Consider the following 15,739-nt stretch of genomic DNA (forward strand, 5'->3'; position numbering starts at 1 on the left):
GAGCCTTGGGAGCAAGGTCCTGAATCATTCTTATTTGCATCTCCCATTATTCATTGATTGATTGGTTTTCTGGAACAACCCCAACTGCTTTGGGATATGTGAGATGGGAGATATAGTGAGATGTTGAGTTGTGTATCAGTATAAAGTTTTTCTGTGTTAGCTTAATTTTATAACCCTGGGTGGTTCTGGAGTTTCCCTTGTACAGGCAAAATCACTATAGCAGTTCCAGACTTAACTTTTCCTAAACATCCTTTTTTTAAAAAATCACATTGTTCATATTTAAAGAGCAGATAGCCTTTTAAAAGAAGGGAGTTGCCACATATTTAAAAGCCCCTTTTAGATAAAAATAAACCTGTGGGCTAACTGATCTTCCATGGTGAGGTGTAGGCAAACTTAGGGCAAGGGAGGCCTTCTTGGCAACCCTAAAGTGATGCCACGTAGGTGACTCCTATGCTGCCCATGAAGAGGGATTCTGAAAAGGTGGCTTACCTTCTTCACACTCCCTTTGTGGGTCTCACTCTTGGGCCTGATGAAGCCTGAAGCGTGATATATTGTAATTCTTCTAGCCAAGGTGGTGCTTGGGACTCTTCCCTCTTTATGATGGGGATAGGCTCTGAAGGAACTTGAGCGGTATGCTCAACAAAGGCCTATAAAATCATGCAGTGCTTCCAGCTGAGATGCCTGTGTGCATCAGTTGTGGAAACCAACAGTTGGATTAGAGAATTCCCCCAACCTGAAATGAATATTGGTTTGAATTATTAATCCCAGAAATATTTCCTGTCTTTGAGATTTGCTGGCAGGCCATTCTTGCCTTAACTTAAAGGGTCAGATTTTCCCGTAAGCAATTGAGCTCCCTTGCTATTTTGGGTAATCACCTCTCTACACACAGATGGTTAATCAGGAGCTGGAGCATAGTGAACTTCATTTACTTTGTCCCGTGCCTGAATTAGGATTACTTCCTTGGCCAAGTGAATGCTCTTGATGAGTTTGCCTCCTTCTGTGATCATGTTGTAGGGCTTCTGATTAGACATTGTTGTATGTAATCCACTCTCAACTAGACAGGCATTCCTCCAAGTAAAGATAAGATCTGGCTCGTGGTAGATGATGACTCTTTTCCTGGGATCTCCTGGGGACAGGCTGGTGCTTTTAGAACTGCTTTGTTCCTTGATCTTAATTTATCTGTTGTATTCAATATCATTGAAAGCCAGGAAAAGGCCAAATACCTGACCTCTGTTCCAGTGCTGTGATATTCCAACCACTCCAAGCTTCCTTTGATCCTTGCTTTGCCCAGCCAAGTAGGGAAACTCCTTAGCTTTCCTTGGTCTCCAAAGGTCCATCTGACTGTTGATTTGTGATATTTAGTCTTCCTATTAGAGTTTGATTTGATTACATGTTGGAGAAGAAGAAGGATTTGACAGCCTCTGGAAAATAGCTATTTAGAATGATGCTCTTCCAAGTGTCCATGTGAAGATTAGTGTTTCTCCCATGATCACCTGGATGTCATGTGACAAATCTTGAGGGATAGAACCTTGGCTTTATTAGGTCTTGTCTGGTTATAAGAACCTAGAAGGGTAGGCAAAGGACACTATAGATAGCTTACAATATTCTCGTTAAGTTCATTCCCTCTGCAAATAAAGACAATTTGACTGTTCATTTCAGACTGTTTATTAAAACTAATTCAGATCTGCTGAAATAATATCTACCTTTGTAGGGGCAAAAAGAACATTCACCAAAAAATTTCACGTAGTGAAGAGAATTGTTGACTTTCTTGAGAGTGAAAACCAATAAGCTTAAAAAAAGAAAAAACCTGGAACAACCCTGTGTATAAACTGTTGGTGGTGGGTTAGGAAGACATTCAGATAATTCCCATATGTGTAACATCAAACATATTATAGGCACATGGCCCTTCTCATCTCACTTCCATTCCCATCTGAAATATTATTGTATGAGTTGTAAAATAATGAAATTTCACTTTAAAATGTGTTTTATAATTGGAATTTTGAGGGTCATTCTTACCTTTCTTTCTAACTGGAGTGAGGCTCTAAGGGTCCCAAGGCTCAGAGTGGGAGGTTGGGAACGAGTGAAACAGCAGAGACCAAATTTTTCTCTTGGGGATGTGGAGCAGTTGGAATTTGCCAAGATTCTATTTTATCTCTTCTTATATGTACATTCTATTTTGTATTTATTCTATATCTTGTATTTTATGTTTGGTTGGCTAAGTCAGGTGTTATAAGGGTTAAAATAAAAAGTAGCATTTAGAATGAGTTAAATTCCAGTGACTCATTTATGAGGGTTAGGTTCAGAGGACAACCAAAAAAATCACTAGTCTAAAAAAATACCAGTGGCCTTAATTAATTTAGTCACAAAAGCAAATCTTAAAGAGAATATAGTTAGTTTGCCACAGGTGTATTTTTATTTTTTTCAGAAACTAGTCCTTGGCAGCATGGAAAAATGTCAGTATTGGGTTTATACATTTAAAAAACATGAAGTGCCTCTCTTTCCTCAAGCCATATTTTCCTACTTCTATTCTGCTTTAAGAAGCCTGAGCTGTGGGTGGATCTAAATATGGGATGTACCATTCCTTCAAGTGCTAAAGGCACTTGGCTGATGACAGTTTTTCCTGGTGGTTTCTTGTACTTGATTTTCCGAGATAGCAGAATTTCAAGTAAAGTAAATACTTGATTTCTGTCTCTTGTGGCTCCTAGTGTAGTTTCTTGGCCAAGGAAAAAGTCCTTATTACCTTTCTGAGCCAAAGAGTTACTAATATTTTATTGGTCAAAACTACTATGGCTAGCCCACTTGGGAAGTTTAGCCATACTTTATGTAGGTGCCTAGTCTGGGCATCTACAGGTATTTAGGGCTATGTTAGGGCAGACTGCCTAGGAGAAGGAGGGATTAGACATCAGAAACTGATGGTTGGCCCAGGACTGTAAAATGTCTTATGAAAAAAGAGGGCATAAGACTGTTGACACTCAGTGAGGGCACTGAGAGAGATGGGAACCCACATTTAAAATACTTGAGAATTTAGAGTCTTGGTTTGAATCTAAAGACATGGTTGATTTTAAGGACAGAAAATTATTTTTTTCTAAATTTTTATTTCTATATTATCGACCCTTGAAAAATGTGAAGGTTGTGATGCCGACTCCCTGTGTAGCCAAAAATCTCGATATAACTTTCAATTTTCCCAAAACTTAGTTGCTGTAGACTATTGTTGACTGGAAGCCTTACCAATAACATAAACAGCTGGTTAGTACATATTTTGTACATGTATTGTATACTATATGTTTACAATAAGGTAAGCTAGAGAGAAGAAAATGTTAAGAAAACCTCATGAAAGAGAAAATATATTTTTTGTTCATTAAGTGGTAGTGGATTATCACAGGTCTTCATCCTTATTGTCTTCACATTAAGTAGTTGAAGAGGAGGAGAAAGAGGAGGAGTTGGTTTTGCTGTCTCAGGGGTGGCAAAGGCAAAAGAAGTTCTACATATAAGTGGACCTGCACAGTTCAAACCCTTGATGTTCAAGGGTCAAGTGTGCTTATATCAACTTCCACTGCAGCCCTACATTCTTGCAAGCTGAAGGCACTGATAGAGAGTCACATTCAGATTTTGAACACTGGCAGAAGCAGGGCCCTCCCACCCTTACCCAGCGATGGCACAGGGAAGAGACATAACCTTGTTAGGGCTGTAGCTGTGGAGAAGCAATGAGGCCCAGATAGGGCTGGGACACTAACATCAAGTTGGTGACCTTCGGAGTGTGTGGTGCGAATTGGCAGATAATGGGAGCAGGAAGCAATTTTGGCTCAGGTTAATGGTGACCTTTAGGTTTTGCCACCTGGAATCAGGAACAAGGAGATGTTGCAACCGAGGGCATGAGGCAAAGTAGAAAAAGGCACCTGTGGTTGCGGCAGGTGACCTTTAGTGATTGCCAAGAAGAGCTCAGGAACCATTTGGAGACCTTGCCAATAAGAGAGGAAGGACCAGGGTTCTGGGACTCCACAGATCTCCTGCCTCTCCTGCCCTGGGCTCAGAGCCGATGAGTGTTATTATTGTTACTCAAAACCCCTCCACTGGACTTTCTCCAGCTGGCAGAGGTAGGGGTGGCACAGGTTACCTCTATTTCTTAGGAGAGAGTTGTCGTTGCTTCTTATTCTGGGAATTGCATGTTAGCTGCTACCTGTGTATTCCAATAATTTAGAATGCCAAGTCAATTAGGGGAAATGTCTTCTACATTTGGAGGTAAACTCCTTTCTCATGATTTTGTTATCCTTATGACAGTTGGAGTTTGAACATTTCTGGTCTCTGGATAAAAGGAATCTTTTTTCTCCTGTCAAGGAAATTTATTTCAAGCCAGGTTATTTTGTGACATTAAAGATGTAGTCATAGTTTGTAGTTTGTTTTCTGTAGTATCTTATTCTTTTTATAGCTAGCTACATGGCATCTGAATGGTGTGATGATTCTATCTTTTCTCAAAACTTTAAATTCGTTGCAGTATGAAAATTGTTCTTGTGCATTGCTCTTTGGGGGGCAGTAGATGCTAGTGTCTTTTCAGAGTGCACAGTGGCATGTTGGACTTTTTTCTTTTATCACCACTGCATCATTTGGTAAGGAACCAAGACCACATGCTGATGTTTGGACTGACCCACCTGATCCTCCAATGAGAACTATGAGGCAAGCTTGAGAACTGAAGCTGGTTTTTTTCTTCCTTTTTTTGTGATGGACTTTGAAATATAGCTGACATTCTGAGTTAAGCTTTCCTATCAGAGAATAATAAAGGCCCATACTTATCAAGGTATGAATATCAGATGTTCATTTAAGAAACAGAAGAACAACAACCAAGCTACATGAGAGGTCAGGCAGCTCAGTCCACTACCACTTCAATAGACTTTTCTGGGAAGGCCACAGCTTGACCCTGTGCTTGGAGTTTGCTGTCAGGGAAGGTGCTTATATATTTTCTTCAGCTGCTATTAGGAGATACTTTAATGGTCCAACATGGCTCTTGTCTTCATTTAAACTATGTTTAAGGCCAAAGATGAGACCACATCATGTGGCCTCTGCCCCAAGGATGCATGAAGAAAGAGCTCCTCTTTATGTCAGTGAGTCTTGGCTCAGCATGAGCTGGCTTCATCTTGGGTTCTGCATCCTCAATCCTGTCTTTGTCCACTCTCAGTGAAGCACAAGTCAGACAAGAGCCTGTCCTGATGAAGCCAGAGGCCTCAAAGCAGCAGAGAAATCTCTCCTCCACAAGCCATATATGCCTAGACCCCGAGAGTGTATGACTATTACCATGAAGAGGGAGTGCCTTCTGCCACTGAAAATCAGTCTTTTACAATTTCTTCCTTCACCCTCCCTATTTGCTTCTCTGAGCTGTGTCATGTAGCCAGAATTTTATCAAGTTAAAAGCAAGGTATTTATTGTGTGCCCATGGTTTTTCAATCCAGATAGTAGGAGATTATTTTAAATACAAATGTATCTCGAGGACCACAGAAAGGAAATAAGTACTGTCTTGGAGAATCTGGATTGGGGGATGGCTACAACTATGGATCATATAAAAGAACTTTAAGACTATTCTTTCTTCAAGGTTGTTTTAAGATTTTTGTGAAACTCACTGAGCGATCCGGAGACACCTGAATAGTGGATCATGAGTTCAAGGTGTCTGTGTTTTTCTCCCATTTTCTCCCAGTTCTGGGGTCCTGGCAATCTGGACCATCTTAAGCCATTGAACCAGTGCTGACGGAAAGGCAGGAAAAGTAGCAGCTGCTTCTCTTATCCTCAGACTCAAGGGCCTCGGCTAAGAGGCCTCACAGCCAGGCCCCTGCCAAGGACATTGGGTTTCTTGAGTGACGATCACACACTGATGTTTCAAGGCTGGGTGCTCCCCAGCTGGAGCCCTGAAAATGCTTGTGTGACATCTTTAGAGAAGGAAACAAACTTGAAAGAAACTCCCGCAAAGTAAATCACCAGGACTGGATGGTTTTCATCCAAGAGTTGGGGAGGAAATGAAGTGTGAAATAGCACAGATACTGATGAAGACATTAGTTCTCCATTAAAACCACAACTGTGTCAGAGCAGAGGAAGTTTGCTAACATGATGACCTTATTTCTAAAGGGGAGAGATTAGTGGCCTCTCAGATGCCTCTGGAAAATCTGGGCCACTTGGAAAGAATAACATAAAAGATGAACAATGACACAATAGCTTTTATTTCCTGAAAGCAGGTAAGAAGGGTATTGTGACAATTCATGCACAGCAGCATCCCAGTAGAGACCTTAGAAATAATATGATAATAAATATGTAATGCATATGCTGCTATTCCCTACTCCTGTGTTCATGAAAGACATCAGTATTCAATCTGGTACTGAGTTCTAGGGGCTGGGTTAGCAGAACATTTATCTCTAAATAGTAATATTTATCTTGTGCGAACTGAATTAAGATGTGTAATCACAACTCAAACCATGGTAGGGTCTTTGTAGAGGGAAGGAAAGTCACTTCCTCTGAGGCAACAAGCAGCATGTTTCAGAAGATCATTTTGAGAAATGAGAATCAATAGCAACATCTTTCATTAATTGTTTCTTTGTGGAGTTGAAAAACAGTTGTAAACATTGAGTCCTGCCACCACAGTGACTCTGTGAGGTAAAGGCAAAGTGAGGTATGTTTTGAGAGAAGAACAGCACTGGGGCCCAGAGGGGAAAAGAGACAGGCAGGTTGGACCCTAGAGAAGTTGCACAACTTTATGTGAAACCTGAGGTTTCTTTGGGACTAGCTTTTGTTTTAAGAGGGAGCAGAAGGCCTGCTCTGCTGCTGGTCTCGGAATCCCATAGGGTCAGTCCCTGGAACATTTTGCCATTGGATTGAGCAAAGCCTTCTTTTGCTGAAAATAATTAGAGCAATTTGTCTATACTAATTATCCTGCAGCCTAGTGGCCTCTGTATAAGAGGATATATTATAGAGCTAATCTCTTGGTGTGGACTGTAAACTGACCTTTTAAAGATGTTATCTGCCTCCCCCCATTATAAAATGGGTTATTTTGCTTGATTAGTGAAAAGTTGCTACATATGTTTCTTAACAGAGAATCAGAGTATAGGAAAAGGCACTTAGCATGATAGAGACCCTGACTGTACTGTGATTCTTCATAGAGTCACCACTGGGGAGATGGCCAGGTGCTATGCTTCAGAAACCAAAGGAACAAATGGGGTCCATTGGTCAGCACACTTAGCTGCTAGTTTCCCCGCACCACAAGATAACTCATGACCTTGCTCACATCTTGCAGAATCACAGATCATGGAACAAGATGCTGGGGAGGTCATTTTGTTTAGATCTTTGTCTCATAGGAGCAAGCAGTTAAAGTCTCCATTTTAAAAATGAGGCAAAGGTTGCTGAGCAAGAGTAAGTGAAGTACTGCTGCTGGGGGAGACAGGGACAAGATTGAGGAGACAACCCAGGGTCTCAGCAAACAGGTCTTCTCACTTCACCACTTTGCTTCACCGAGTCTCAGTTTCCTCATCTCTAATGGGCACTGCATGGATTTAGCAAGTATAGATTAAGCATGGTATTTAGAGCACACTGAGAAATCTCTGCAGGGTAGATGATTAAATGTAGTAATGATAACTTACATTTTATAAGGCACTTTATAATTTACAAAGTGCTTTCCTCTGCACTATTTTATTTTGCTGGTGCCTCATTGAGTTGGGTAAGTAGTAGGTTTCCTTCTCCACTTTTCACAGATGTGTCAACTGAGGTGCCACAGGGTTAAATGGCTCCTCAAGATCATATCTCTAGGTGGAGTCAGAATCAGGACTCACACTCCTGCTTTCTGATTCCAAGCCAGGACTAACACTCCTACCTTCTGATTCTGAACCCAGAGTTCCTTTCACCATAAAATGACAAATAATGCAGAGTTGACTGTGTTTACTATTCACTTTAATGACAGCAGAGAGTTTTCAGTGTCACAGTGTGGTAAAAATAGATGTTTAGCTGTGAGGACAAGGAGGTTCTTGGTAGCAAACAAACTGAGCTCACCAAAATGTTCTTCTCATGGGCAGGTTCTGTTGCCATGGCCTTTAGGAAAGCCTTGGCAGGCCTACCGGGGGCAGCCTCACTGACTCACTGTGTCCAGCTTCCCCTGGGGAGCTGCCTCTCAACCCCACTGCCAGATGCAGACATTGCCTTAGAGGACATGAGGTGGAGGAATTTCTTCTGAGATACAGGGACCATTGACTAAGAGCACATCCCCAGTGAGGAGATGGGAGTGCAAGTCCCACAACAGCAGACTTGCTGTGCAGACTTTTGGCACACATAAAGAGAAAGAACCTGGTGAGCTTGGGGTTCCTGTGCCACTAATGTTTTCCTGGGAGACAGCGGAAAAGAGAACCAGAGTAAAAGCAGCAAGGCCAAAGGAAAAGCCATGTTTTCATTCACTCAAAAATAATTTACAATTCATCTGCTTTCCCCAAGTAAGTAGATGAATGTGGATTATAATTTATCCAACTTATACATATGTGTATGTGTGGTTGAAATAAAGATCAATGGAAAATAAGGAACCATACAGAGAAAGTAAGATGGTCTCAGGTGGTCATTTTAATACTCACTACTACACAGAGAAACACAACCCCTTCATCTTCATAATACAGATGAAAATATATTTTATTAAGATGCAGCATTAGTATTCTGTGCCATATTCTTTTGAAGCTTTCTTTCATTGTAAGTATCTGGCTGAGGGAAAATGCATTTTGTTACAGCGGAAGAGAGCTTGGAAAGTTGGATGTTTATTACACTTGAAGAAAACCTTTCAAACCAGTGTAGTCCTTAAGGCCTTTTAAAGTCATAGATTCCTTTGAGAATCTCATAAATCCCATACATCCTCGCCCCAGAAAAGCACACAAGCTTTTGCAAATGTAACTTACCATTTTAGGTGACTTGTAAACCTCCAAAGCCTGTCCATTGACTTTAGGTTAATAACCTCTTCATTTAAATAATTGAAAGTCAGTGTTTTATACATATTTTTTCTTTATAAAAAGATTCATCTCTATGGCTGTAGTTAAAATGTACATGTATAGCAAGTGTCATATAAAATAATCTGATATCTATGGAATTTCCTAGCCTATAACATTTGCATTTCAAACGTGTACTCATCGCACATTCACTTATAGTTTTACTCTAGTCTTATTTTTTAAAAGATGCTAATATATTGTATACTTTATTATAATTTGCATTTGATAACACTCATGTAGTACTTGGTATAAAAAAGAAAATCTGCCTTCACTCGTAAATCAATGTTGATTATATGTAGAATATGGTATATAAAGTAATACTTTAATATATGCAACAGCTCATACACCATCAATAAGATCTCATCCTCCAGACTTGTAAATTCTTGGAAAAAATTACTTCCACATGTTCCTAAAAGTACTTAAAGATTTTTGACTGGTTGGTGGTCCATTGACTCTGAATATCTGACCTGTCAAAATGCCATCTTTAAACTCCAGTGATGCATAGAGGTTTGGAATTAGCCAGGGTTGAATTTATTACAGAACAAAGAGAGGTGATGATTAACACACCCATCTGAACAGTAGGGGGGGAAAATAATCCTTGAATGGATTAGATGCCATGATCCTAAAACCACATTCTCTGAGTGTTGGGTTCTTGCCCAGGAATGGGAGAGACCAAACACTGATGCCTTTTAAATGACAGGGTGTCTCCAGGGAACTCTGGTTAGGGAAAGTGGGGTAGAGAGTTGGGGTGAATTGAGAAAAAGCCATTCTTTCTCCTGTGATCTACCAGATTGAGGACCTAGACCTGCTCTGTGTGCAGTAACCCTCAAAACTAATAGCCCACCTGATTAGTGTTACACAATTATCAGTCTGCCTGTGTGGGTGGAGATTAATGTGAATATGTAAATAAATGGACTTAATTTTTAACCACTAACCAGAATTAACTTACAATTTTGGGGGGACTCTAGTATGCTGCTTGAAAGACTGGCATAATTGCTGCCAAGAAGATGAAATGAATTCTTATACACTGTCCCACTTAGTTGTGAAATAGGCTCTCTCAATTCACCGGCATTATCTGGTAGGTTCTGAATACTCCCAGGCTATGTTTTCTGGGAAATTTATCTTTGTAAGAATAGTCCATGAACAGAGTACTAAACTCATTTTCTGATTGACTTTCCTATTCTCCTCTCTTTCCCCTGCTATGTATTGCAAACTTTATAAAAAGTATGGATTTTTAAACAGCATTGTGTAATAGCATTGATGGAGATTGACTCTGAGAAGAGGCCTCCAACAGAAGGACGCCATCCTAAGAAGGAAACAGAACATCAGAGGAAAGTCATTTTGACCCCCATTCCCTGGGAGGAGGAGTGCTTGAATCGCAAGCCCAGGTGCCCAGGAAATCTCCTGTCACTCTGAGATGGGCTGGAACATGGTGCCATGTCCAAGCTTCTAAATACAGTTCAGGCTGGGTCATCATGACAGATGCTGAACTGGCACCACTGTGGGAATTGAAGTGGGAACTCTGACAGTGCTTAAATGCCATGGCCCCTGGACTCAAAGTCTTCCTAGGCAGGGACAGGGAGAGGCAGGGCAGAGTCTTGTGGGGAGGAGGGTAGGAGCAACTTTGGCAAGGAAATCCTGCTGTCTCGGCGACACTGCCACTCTTTCAGAAGGCAACAGACACTCAACAGCACACCAGCTATTTTGGAAGCTGTCCGTTTCTGAATTGCTGACACACTTGAAGGACACTGTCTCTTCAAGGGTCATTCTGACCCTTCAAGGTAGGTAGGCCTGGGGAAAAACAGAGGCTTGCTGAAGACAGGGTGTTGACCATGGAATGAGTGGAATTAAGTGACATGGTCAGAATGACTCAAGGAGTCGGGAATGGAGTTAAGAATAACATGTTCACTTTGCGATTCCCAAATCAGCCTTCTACACAGAAGACAGAGTAGGGCAATTGCTTACCTCACCCCACCCTCCTTTTCTTGGCCATCATAAAAAATCCACCCTGGGGTTAGCATCCTTTGATGACTCATTCCCCTTTGGGAAGAACTTTAGAGGAAAAAGAAAGACAGGAGAGACTTGGGAGGAAGACTTTTCCTGGAGGGTCTGGGAGCTTGGGATGTGAGGGTGAGATTCTAAGTTTTGCAAGCATCTTAATCTGGGTTTGTTGAGATGTAAATATAAAGACACTCAGTGATTTCATTCTCAATGATTTCCTTGTGCCCCGAAAGTGAATTTCTTTCTGCCATCAAAGCATTTGATTTTAGGGTTTCTGAAGGTAGTGTGGGATGGTGGATGAGGTGAAGTTTTGAAATGGGAGAGACTTGGGTCAATTTGTTCTCTCTGATACTTCTGGGTGGGTGACAGTGGGCGTATTCCCTTGTAGAAGTCTCAAAATAGGGTTAAAATGCCTACATTTCAGGCCTCCTGCTCATGCTCCCTGGGAGCCTCACCTAGGTACTAGATATTTTTTCTGCCTTCCCAGTGTGTTTTCCTTATCCTGAGCCAGGTGAGTGTTTCTGACAAGGCTGTCCATCTGGAGTCAGGGCTTCCTGCAGCTTCCAAGCTCTGCCCTATCCTTTCCACCTCTCATGAAACAATGCCTTTGAGCAGCTTCTTCAGCCTCAATTGCTCTCTCTTCTTCTCTGTTCAAGGTGAGAGTTTGCTCCCTGGCCCATTTTCCTTACTGAAAACCCAATATACCTCTTTTCTTAGTGGTCTACGTTTTTCTCTCTTCTTTTAGACCTTATCACTTTCCTTCTCAGATATTGTGCCAGGCATTGTGGACCAAGAGAGCATCACTCAAGCAGACCCACACAAAAGCAGGGTTCCTTACACGGCATTTTCATTGTTTCTTCTGCTTTTCCCTTTTTCTGCCTTTCCACCATTTCTCCTAACACCGTTCAATTTTGATAGTTTTGCTCTAGACCCTGAAATATTTTCTTCATCAAGTGATCTTTTCCCACTCTATATTTTACATTTTCTTTAGTGAGGTTCACATTTATTCATTTGAAAGTCTTCTTTCTGCCTCTCTGATAGGGACAGGGAAGTGACTGGGAAAAGACTTAACCCATATGGTCATTTTCTGTTCCAAATGATGGAAAGCATTTATATTAAGTATATTCCTACTGTGCGCCAGGGGCTTCACTGAGACACATGGTATCCACTATCTCCATTTTAGATGAAGAAATTGGCTCAGAAAGGTTAAGTAGCTTGCCCAGTCATAATCTGGGTCTGTGGAATTCTAAAGGAGGTTTGTAATCTTTTCCCTTACTTCTCAGCAACTCTGGAAACCCCACTTCATTGCAGACAACAGAGACACTGGATGTGTAGGGGACCTGGTGAGCACAGCAGTCATTCTGTCCCTGAAGGAGAAGGGTGTCTCTGTCTCACTACCTCTCCCTTAGCATTACTAGCTCTAGCATTTGTAGAAGAACTTGATCCTTTCCTTATTTTATCCTCATGACTGTAAGCACCTTCTCTTCTTAGGGTAATGTGGAGGAGAGTTAGTATCTGAGTATTTTCTAGGTGTTTGACTGACTGCTACTCACAGAAGTGACTGAACTCTTTGAACTCAGTGGAAACCCCTGAAAGATTTCGGGTCAGACCTCGCCAATCAGTTTGACACAGCTCACAGTCATGCAAGGAAAAGCTGGTAGGATTCCAGTAGTTCAGGTTATAATGTCAGGAGGTGACCCTGGGATTTAATAGGGATTTCATTGGGAACATATCATGCAATTAAGACACCTCATTACTAGGGATATATTTGTCTCCTGGAAGAAGATGAGAAGAATAGCATTCAAGATTCTTCATCTGGCTCCAGCCTACCCTCCCAGATCTTCTCTGGCTATATCTCTTCTCTTACTTTGCTAAACCTACAGCATTTCATTCATTAATTCATTCAACAAAAACATTTTATTGAGTGCATAATAGGTGCCAGACACTGTTCCAGGTGCTGAGGATACAAGAGGAATAACACTGATGTGGTCAGAATGACATAGACTGCTGCTCTCTAAATACGTTTGGTCGATTTTATTGCCATGCCTCTGCCAGAAAATTCCCTTTTCCTAGAAGACCCCTCTCTTTCTCCCCCATTTCTGCCTTTGCATCTCACAGATGTATCTTCATTAGGCCCAGAAAAAATCCCTGGACTGGGAGAGATTTCTCTCACCTCTAAACTCCCATAGGATTTTGTTCTTATTTCTCTTAGATAATAGTACCTGAAAATTAGCATTCATATGTCTGGATCTTTTTTGTTGATAAAGTATTAGTGCAAATACACATACATAGGCACCTTGTTAATAGTTCATAAAAGTTTCGCAAAGTAGATACAAATGATATCCTCATTTTACAAATGATAAAACAAAGGCTTAAGAAGTTAAGTGACTTGCTTAAGGTTAGATGGTTGGAAAGAGGAGAGATGAGCTCAAGAACTCAGTCTTTTGGATCCTAAGCCCCAGCATGCTGTCTGCTATGGTGGATTTTGACTATTCTACTTTTATTAGACTTATTTATGGACATATCCTCTCTCCCTAAATGATTGTATAAGCTACTGAGGACATGGATCATCTCTTATTCAATTTTGTGCCCCTAATAGCACCTAGTACATTGCCAGGCCCAGTCTAGAAAATGAATATTAGTTGCTGAACAAATGAATGATTCATTGAATGGATGAATTTTGATTACTGAAGAGGTTGTTACATTGTTGTCAGCCATGTTATATTTACTAAACAGGATGGTTTTCTGTGTTTGCATGGTGAGTTGAGTAGATTTTAAACTTGGAGTAGTTGATGGTCTCCTGGGATCATCTGAAGGGCATTCCTGGCTGTACTCAAATGTTTATCCTACTTATATCTTTGAAACTGCCACCTTCAGGGGCACTCTCTCCAGAAGTCATAGTTAAATTACACTTGTTTAGAAATTGGCCGCTTAGTTCTTCACCTTTAGTGCATCATCATGAATTTGTTTATTTATTGGTGCTCAATGGGAACATTCTAACAAAGTATACAGCAAATGCTTGTAGGGCCTTGGGAGAAAGGCCCACTTTTCACATCACAGAAATTAAAAGATCACTATGGCAGCTATATAATGGTGCTATGACAGTGGCTGGTGTCGGAGGTGGTGGTGGGAGGTTGGAAGTAGTGGTTGCAAAGAGCAAATAAACATTGACTTGAGGATGAGATAATGTATTGCTTCACCCAGGAAAAATGCCAAGAGCCTTAGGAAGGGGCCTGTGTTGATAGCCGCTCACCTGAAATTGACTGGTAAATCTTGAAGACCACCCAGTTTATCAGAATGAACTTTTGAAGGACCTTTGGTGCAAGGGATACTTAGGTTGAACATTTCCATGTGACTGGTGGCCAATTTTTGATTATTCCATTTATGCACTGTCTGTGTGTTCATCAGGAATATTTTCTAAACCAAAAGTTGGTCTCATAAACATTAATCTTGTGGGAAGAATAAAATAAAATATTTGAAATTAGGACTGTTTTAGAAAATTCAGTACCCATATTTGTTCTTTCTTTCTTTATTTATTTATTTATTTATTTTTGTCTTTCTGATACGCTTGGTCATTGGCATAGAATCTTATATGTTAATTTGACACTTTATTGTTTATGATGTGCTTTCACATACATTATTATCAGCTGAATTCTCTTCAAGCATAGATATCCACTTAGGACCATCAAAAACTTTTGGGTCCTGCACTCTGACTTGAGTTAAGCCTAAATAAACCAAATTCTGCACAAGTGGGACCCACTTCAGTTGCCTTCTGTCTTTCAATGCTTCCATTAAAATTTCTCAAAGTCCAAACATTTTCCAAGTACCTTGTTATGTTTTACTTATTGGTCTAGGCTAAAGCAAAAGGGTGATTTGACATGGACAGTGATCTTCAGTGTCTATCACATTTGGATCTTTTACCTAGGTTGGATTGGGGATAGGAAGTGAAATACAGCAAAAGAGGCCTTTTATACTTGTACTTGCTTATTAATAACGTTAAATTGATGAAGAGAGCTAAAATATTCCTGAATATAACTGCCCTTGTACTGACAGGGGAAAATTCCCATCAGACCTTCGTTTGAATTTTGCCTTCTCAAAAAACCGACAGTTTTAATTTCCATAGAGCTAACTTCTGATTGAGCAGCCTGAGCATTAACTCTGCATTTCTGAGTCCAGAGCAGGATATGCACAACTCTGCAGTTCTAGTTCTGAAAAATGGGCCACAGAGTATAGTGAAAAGAGCATCAACTCTAGTGTCAGACTAATTCAATTCCCACTCTGACACCTCTCATTTATATACTGTGAGAGAAATCTTTTAGTCATGTCATGCCTCAGTTTTCTTATATATAAAATGGCAGCAGTAATGCCTACTTTAAAGGTTTCTGTGAAAATTGTGTGAGATAATAATGTATATAAAGTGCCTAATACAGTACTTGCTACTTCTCTTCCTTTTTGTTCATTTCCAGCTTTAAAGCATGCTGGATCACTAAAGTTTTTAATAATTTCATCTTTTATTTGAAATTTCAACTTTAAACAATTTTAACTTTTGTTTTAGATCTAGAGGATACCTGTGCAGGTTTGTTACATGGGAATATTGTGTGATGCTGAGGTTTAGGGTACGAATCCCATCACCCAGGCAGTGAGCACAGTATTCTACAGGTACTTTTTCAACCCATGCCTCCCTCTTCCACCATGTAGCAGTCTTCAGTGTCTGTTGTTCCCATATTTATATCCATGTGTGCTAAATGTTT

The 15,739-nt window shown here is 40.5% G+C and overlaps 1 protein-coding gene across 3 annotated transcripts in view; it reads left to right on the plus strand.

Annotated features, from left to right (window-relative positions):
- Window positions 1–15,739, plus strand: part of TBX15 (T-box transcription factor 15) — a 105,113-nt gene that overhangs the window by 31,930 nt on the left and 57,444 nt on the right. Inside the window, exon 1 of one of the 3 annotated variants that reach the window (XM_010357546.2) lies at window positions 10,523–10,768. The exons of the other annotated variants lie outside the window; for them this stretch is intronic. The gene's annotated coding sequence lies outside the window, so the exon portion shown is untranslated. Of the gene's footprint in view, window positions 1–10,522; window positions 10,769–15,739 lie in introns of those variants that run through there. 3 annotated transcript variants of the gene reach the window in all.

The sequence above is a fragment of the Rhinopithecus roxellana genome, chromosome 8 (assembly GCF_007565055.1).
Source record: "Rhinopithecus roxellana isolate Shanxi Qingling chromosome 8, ASM756505v1, whole genome shotgun sequence".
NCBI classification, from domain to species: domain Eukaryota; kingdom Metazoa; phylum Chordata; class Mammalia; order Primates; family Cercopithecidae; genus Rhinopithecus; species Rhinopithecus roxellana.